The sequence below is a fragment of the Misgurnus anguillicaudatus genome, chromosome 12 (assembly GCF_027580225.2).
Source record: "Misgurnus anguillicaudatus chromosome 12, ASM2758022v2, whole genome shotgun sequence".
Lineage (NCBI taxonomy): Eukaryota > Metazoa > Chordata > Actinopteri > Cypriniformes > Cobitidae > Misgurnus > Misgurnus anguillicaudatus.
The window spans coordinates 5,162,747-5,170,488 of record NC_073348.2 but is presented as its reverse complement, the minus strand read 5'-3'; the positions used below and the strand labels follow the sequence as shown (position 1 = coordinate 5,170,488).

Below are 7,742 nucleotides of genomic sequence, written 5' to 3'. Positions count from 1 at the left end.
GCACTAGGGGTACGCTGGTAATAATTATATTTTTAATGTATTTCTAATAACTGCACTAGGGGTACGCTGGTAATAATTTTAAAAATTATGCTAAACTCAAGCATACTTTTAATGTATTTCTAAAAACTGCACTAGAGGTACACTGGTAATAAATATATTTTTAATTACACTTTTAAAAAGTATGCTAAACTCAAGCATACTTTTAATGTATTTCTAAAAACCGCACTAGAGGTACACTAGTAATAAATATATCTTTAATTACACTTTTTATAAGTATGCTAAACTCAAGCATACTTTTAATGTATTTCTAAAAACTGCACTAGAGGTACACTAGTAATAAATATATCTTTAATTACATTTTTTATAAGTATGCTAAACTAAAGCATACTTTAAATGTATTTCTAAAAAGTGCACTGGAGGTACACTGGTAATAAATATATCTTTAATTACATTTAAAAAAAGTATGCTAAACTCAAGCATACATTTAACGTATTTCTAAAAAGAGCACTAGAGGTACGCTGGGAAAAATATATCTTTAATTACACATTTAAAAAAATATATGTTAAACACAAGCATACTTTTACAGAAGTTTTAGTGTATTGAGAAAAAAACATGTACATTAATTTTAATAGGCTAACATTGCAATTTCAACATCATATCATTGAACGTGCATTATATATTAATTTTACAAAGTTAATCCACATACATTTGTTAGTTTTTATATTCAAACAAGACACGTGACGGACGTGACTAAACCTCATTGGTTCTTGGGATTCAGTAGATCACATTGGCTTCCTGATTCTGTTGTTCGATACCCAACGTGCGTGATCGTTGGTAAATGTGGATTAAAAGTTGAAACTAAAACTGTTTAATTATATATAGTGATCATCAGAGGACTTGGCTGAAACAACGCGATTCACATGGATTACTTCGGCGATGGTTTTTATTGTTGTTGCGATTAACTTTTTGAAATGTGAGCAGTTTTTAGTTCAAGTATCAAGTGGATCTGACATCGAGGGGAAATATACGTTTCTTGGATTTCATTAAAGTACCTCGGTTTTTGTTTGAAGATGAATGAGAGAACATGAGGGTAAGTTAAGTGATGACAGATTTTTGCTTTTTTATTTTTAGTGAACTATTAAATAAGTAGAACATTTAGTATTACAGTATGTCTTAATTTCAACACGGCTTCTTCAAGCGTGTATGTTGTGTGGCTTTTGGAACATTTTTTTGTGAGTAAAGTTAGGCATTTAATTTCTCTAGTTGTATTTCAGAAATCATAACAGCCTGTCTTTTTTTAGCACAGCGGCATTCAAATTGACCAATCAGAGCTGAGAATTTCTAATACGTCAAAGTAGAGATGAACAGATGAAGATACAGCCCATAAAAATACTTATTCTTGGAGGTAAGTTTTTAGTTCTACAGTATTCTTATAACATTTAGATCACTTTTACGTTTTTCTAATGCTAATTTTTAAAGAGTAACTAAACCCTAAACCAACTTTTTTTAGTTAATGATCTGTAAGAATGATTCTTTATTAGTGTAAGTTTTGGATATAAAGTGTTTCAATACTACAATATATGGTGTAAAACATCAGAGTGCTGCCCTCTTCAGGTTGAACGGTGGCTACTCCAGTTGAATTTTCCTGTTGGATGTTGGGTCCAAAAAATATGTCGTGACTAACCAGGTTCAAGCACACTACACCCTTGTTACGATCTCACCACACACTTGGTACAAGCTTAGTTCGTCCTCTCTATCTCCATTGGGATCTGCCAACTTTTCTTGCATTTTTCAAATATTGCCAGTGGGTGGAGTCAGGCTCTGACCAGGGGTTTAGTTATGCTTTAATGCAATGCTAGTACTAGACTAAAAGTTATGTTTGAGCTGTCTTCTCTGAAAATAACATCTGTGGTTATGAATTTTACCATAGTCCTTTTTGCTTTGTTTTTTACATCCTCTAGTGTTTCAAGATACTAACCCAAAAATATCCAAGTAAAAATGTTTTGACAATCGGCGTGAATATACCACAATAAAACAGTAAAACTCAGAACAGAACTCTGAATGTCACATTTTACACTATCAGCATCATATCATAATATGTAATTCTGTTCATTTAGCTTTTTCCTCATATAGCAGTAACAGTGAGATCTCACTTGTCTCTCTTATTTTACCTGACACTTTTAGACAACATTACAAAGACAATAATATTTTACTAATGTGATTAGCCTGCTGGATGAATTGTAAAAAACAGCACAATGTAAGCACTGCTAGTACAGGCTAGCTGAATTTATCTTAATGATTACAGAGATAAGACAACACATAAAACTTGCAACCTTTCTCAGTTTGCACATCTGGACAATTCTTCACACATCATAGGTTGTAAATTTGGGTAAATCCAGCAAAGAGTAAATTTTAGCGATTCTGCTGTCATTCTGCTTTAAATCTCCCACATCGGAAACTTAAGTGCAACCTTGAGTCAAACGTGGAAGTTAAGCGTGCATAGAGTCCATTGGCATGACTTCTGATTTCCTTAAATCTCCTTAAACAGAGGCGAACTTTTCTTGTAAGCAAGACCACAATAGACATGTCAATGGAAAATGCCCTTGGTTAAAATAAAACACAATTATCAAAGTAAAGCATATCCTGTAATACACACAGGTTGCATTATATCAGTGAACATAGGGTTATAGGAGGCTTAACTCACTGACAATGTAACTTGTAGAGTGCCATGTAGCGACGGATCAAACGGACACTCATGTCAAGCTTGATGAGGACACAGTCAAAGCTTTAAAAGGTAAACTGAGGAGTTAACAAAATTCTAATGCATATCTATGTTCATTAATTATTGGTTAATTTTGTATATATTCTGTATCCCTTTCACAGACCTTGTGATTAAGTCTTCAGTGTCTGAATGGCAAGAAGAAGTGACCCTCCACTTAAACTGCGCTGTGTTTTGGTTCAGCCATTTGCAGGTTTATCTCGAGTTAGTTCAAATGCACTTCTGCATTTTTCCCAGTAAATGTTTGTTTAGAGAATTACATTATTATGATTATATTCAATGGCTGCATATTCATAGTGTACTTTTCATATTGATGTATAAATGTTCCACAATTTGATAAAAGTAGCTCATTGCATTTCACTGATCTTTTTTTATATTGTAAAATCATTTAAATAGCAGTAAATACATACTTAGTTGTTTCTTTAACATTTAAGTAGTTGTTAATGATGGAAGAAACCGGTTCGTATGTATGAATACAGAATAGGTATCATTTTAGAATGAGTTAAAACATGTTTTGGTGGCAAACATCCAGGTAAAATAGTACATTATATAACATTCTAATAGTATACTTTACTGTAATTCAAATGTCACATACAGTACATTAGAAATGATTTATTTTATGTGTACAAATGTGTGGGCAATATATTATTATTTCATTTTGTATGCTAACGTTTTTATGTAATATTATTATTATATCTGAAATTATTAAATTATATTTATAAATGTTTAAAAGGTGGGTTCAAATGTGCTTCAAGTTGTAACAATACAATTTTAGAAAATAGCACAGTTGAGTACACTTAGATTGTCTTAAGTTTGTCTTAACAAGTACTAAATACTCCTTTTTAGTATATTAAGCACAATTTACTGCACGAAAATAAAGCGCTTTTGGTACCTTAAGGTTGTGAACTTACAGTGTATTTTAGTGAACATTTTCACCTGGGAATACATTTGGTATATTATTTTAACATACTACTAGTATATTTTAAAGTAGATTCGTAAATGTTTAAAGGTGGGTTCAAGTTGTAATTAAAGATCTTTTTTAAAATACAGACCTAGTATATTAAAATGACATTTTAGTTCAACTTCATGGTGTCTCAAAATAGCACAGTTGAGTACACTAAGGCTGCGTTCACACGGTACCGTAATACGGTTGTCAAACCCGTATTTGAGTCCTTAAGACGGTTCCGTTCACACGCAGTTCGGTTATTTACGGGTTTGACAACCGCATTCTATAACCGACTTCACACCCGTAACTTTTCGGGTTTCACAACCGTATTTACAGAGAAGCTGTGCCGTGTGAACGGAATCGCACTGGACATCCAGTTGTCTGTCACGTCATTCGTTGCTCTTGTGTTAAGATAACGTTACAGTGCATGAAAATGACTGCAACTACGCACCAGAATTGCTCCATAAGATTAATGTGATATTATATTACCTTCATAGACGCCACAGAACATATTACATTACGCATAAAATTGCGTGCAGCCCAGTAAGTAAGATATATAAAGTTTAAACTTTAAAAGTGGACGATTAATATAATGGTAAGTGTATAATAAAAGGGATATAAAAATTAGCTGTTTATTTACTCACCTTTTATCTTAAGTAGAGCAATAAAAAACCCATCTGTGATTCATATAATGCAAGGCAAAAGATGCGTCACTTTGAGAGCTCAAAAAGCAGATATATCCAATACAAAAGTAATCTCCATGACTCCTGGTGACATTTTTGGCTGCTTGTGAAGCAAATCGGTCAGTTTTTGCAGGATATTGAACGTTGTTTACAACATTATTAGCGTCCATACAGAACTGTGGCAACATATAAAGTGCGCTTTTTACACTCCCGCTCTTTAGGTGGCGCTAAGAGGCTGGTTTTGCCTGCCGTTGGTAAACCATACTCTCTGCGCCCATAGACAGTAAAAGAAATGGACACAGCGACCCCGTTGGATTCAACGGAGACAAGTGAAGCCAATTAGAAGCTCACACTTCCGGGGGGTCGAGCGTACTGCGCAGACTCAAACTGAGCTTGGTCACGCGAGCAACCTGTCTGACAATTGTAAGACTTCTAATAGCTGTGCCAAGAAAAATCTGAATCACCCACCGAATCTTGCAGAAACGGCGAGCGTGAACAGGAGTACATTTTGTATTAAGTATATTTAGTATTCTGATTAATTACTTTGTCATTTTGCATAGTATTTATTTATTTTAAAGTTTAACGCCAGTACGCCATATTCTACATGCGCTTCTCCTCCTGTCCATACGGTAATTTCTCAACTGTGCGACAGAGAGTCGCGTGGTTATTACGCAATCGTTAGCATAGTTTTACTAAAACTGCTTTTACTGGGCCATAACGTAAGATAGAAGGTAATGTAGCCTTTTATACATTTTTGTGTTTCTTTAGAAATAATTGATGCACAAATTGAGTCTTTAAACGCCTCAGATGTAAAGTTATTCACTGTCAAAGTGACGCCAAAATGAATGGGAGTCAATGGAATGCTAAGAGCAGGTGGGGGTCCGCTAGCTAATGGCGGTGCCTAGGGCGGCTTCAAGAAAATATAAAACCCTGCCCCCCTGTCTGCGCCACCTACAGAGCGGGAGCGTAAGCGCACTTCCTATTTGGCTGCGTTAATGGTTTAAATAAAGTTCGATTTCTTGCAAAAACGGATCAATTTGCTTCATAAGTCATTATGATTACTTTTATATTTTATATATCTGCTTTGGTAAAACGTGCAGTTGCTGAACTGATTTTATGTTCATTCGTTTTGGAAATTAAAACTTTAATAAGGAACCACCCTTGTTTATTTTTCTCTGCACAATGGTAAGCGTTACACCAGCCAGCTGTTTTTGTTAATTACATAAATAAAGTTTTGCCCATTGCATAAATAATACTTTTTTAAATATATTCGTCCGTCACTATGGTTACAGGCGCCGCGTGTAACTAATACGGGTTTGAGGTCGGTTGCTCGTTCATACAGGCAGTGTTCTATTTGTGTCTTTAATTTGCTGTCTGAACAGGACACTTCCAGACTCACACCTGTAAGTAAATACGGTTGTCACTCCCGAAATTTTGTCGTGTGAATGCAACCTAAGATGGTCTTAAGTTCATCTTAAAAAGTGCTTAATACTACTTTTTAGTATACTAAGTTCAAAATTAGTGTGCGAAAATAGAGCACTTTTAGTATAATGTGGAAAGTGTACTTAAATAGGGTATTTTAGTGAACTTTTTTCACCTGGGAATACATTTGGAATATTATTTTAACATACAATTAGTATACTTTAAAGTATATTTAAAAATGCTTAAAGGTGGGTTCAAGTGTACTTCAAGTTATAATTAAATATATTTTTTTAAAATACAGACCTAGTATGTTAAAAATACATTTTAGTTCAACTTCATGGTGTCTCAAAATAGCACAGTTGAGTACACTAAGATGGTATTAAGTTCATCTTAAGAAGTACTAAATACTACTTTTTAGTATATTAAGTTCAAAATTAGTGTGCGAAAATAGAGCACTTTTAGTATATTGTGGAAAAGTGTACTAAGTGTACTTAAATAAAGTGTATTTTAGTGCACTTTTTTTTCACCTGGGCCTCCACACACAACCAGTTATGGGTTACCAGTGTTAGGAGTTCCTTTTCTCGTAATGAGTACTCCTGCTTGTGGTCGAGGGACCTCACAATGGCTATAATGGTCTCTATAGCTCTTGCCCATAGCTTTTTAATCTGTAAACATATGACAGAATTTAATAAATAATTTTATAAAATACAAATATTTATTACCTCTTCCTCTGGATAGTACACCTCAGCGGGAGAGTGAAATGCATCTTCATGTGACACTTTCAAGCATACGGTGTCATTCTTGTAGTATTCAACCTGTTAAATAGTTAAATGAAATATATATATTTTTCTATAATAAAGAATAATACTTCATTGTTATGATCTTATTGAAATTGCCTACTGGAATACATTTACCCAGCAGCTAAATGTGTTATTAATAATTGAATTGCCTCTTCCTCTACAGATCCTTCCTCTGTGGGAATGCGAGTTGTTTTGACATTTGGGTTGGTCATGCTTTTTGTGGCAATATTCTTGCAGGGGTGCAAACTCATCAGGGGTGAAAAAGGTGACACAAGCGTTCATATATATAATATTATATTTTTATTATATATATTATATATTTTTATTATATATATATATTATAGATTTTATATTTTTATTATATATTTATTATATATTTATTATATTTGTATGTATCACATACATACATGCCATACATATTATAATTTGTAATTTATTTATTGTAAATATGATTCATTTTAGCATTTTAATTTGATTTTAGCATTTTAATTTAAATCAAATTTGAAACTGTTAGCATTAGTTAATGAAACATCAATTACTAACACCAATTACTGTAATGACATAAACAAGAATTAATAAATTCTTATATACAATATTATGTTCATACTTCGTTCATAATGCATTTACTAATATGAACAAATACAACCTTTTTGTAAAGTGTTACAGAAATTTGCATTTTTATTATTATTTAGTAGTACACATAAACAAATAATTTAGTTTTTTTCTGTTCCAGTCAATAGCTCTAATAGAATATGAACCCTGAACGAGCAACTCGAATCAAACTCGTGTAAAATTCGACGTACAAATGTTATTAAAGGTAGAAAAGTGATTTAGTTAAGACAGGGGCGCCGTAAGGGGGGGAAAGTTAGGACGATTCTAAGGGCCCATGAACTTTTGAGGGCCCCAGCCAAGGACTGTGCCGCAAACACAACCCCCTTAAACTGAGCCCTCTTAGCTCCGCCCCGTCTTTACTCTGCGTGTTACCGCCGTCTTCAATCCATGGTCTCACAGTTAGTGATGGTCAACCCGGATCTTTTTAAGCATTCGGGTTAATCTGAGTCACTCACTAATATGATCCGGGTTGTGCGAGTCACTTGAATCACTTGGTCAAA

At 33.7% G+C, this 7,742-nt stretch overlaps 1 long non-coding RNA gene across 1 annotated transcript; it reads left to right on the top strand.

The window, feature by feature from the left end:
* Positions 1-639: 639 nt before the first annotated feature.
* On the top strand, positions 640-3,013 carry LOC141369133 (uncharacterized). The gene is made up of 4 exons (XR_012372697.1): positions 640-1,090; positions 1,302-1,405; positions 2,723-2,794; positions 2,884-3,013. It is a non-coding gene; the product is annotated as an uncharacterized lncRNA (long non-coding RNA).
* The last annotated feature ends 4,729 nt before the right edge of the window (positions 3,014-7,742 follow it).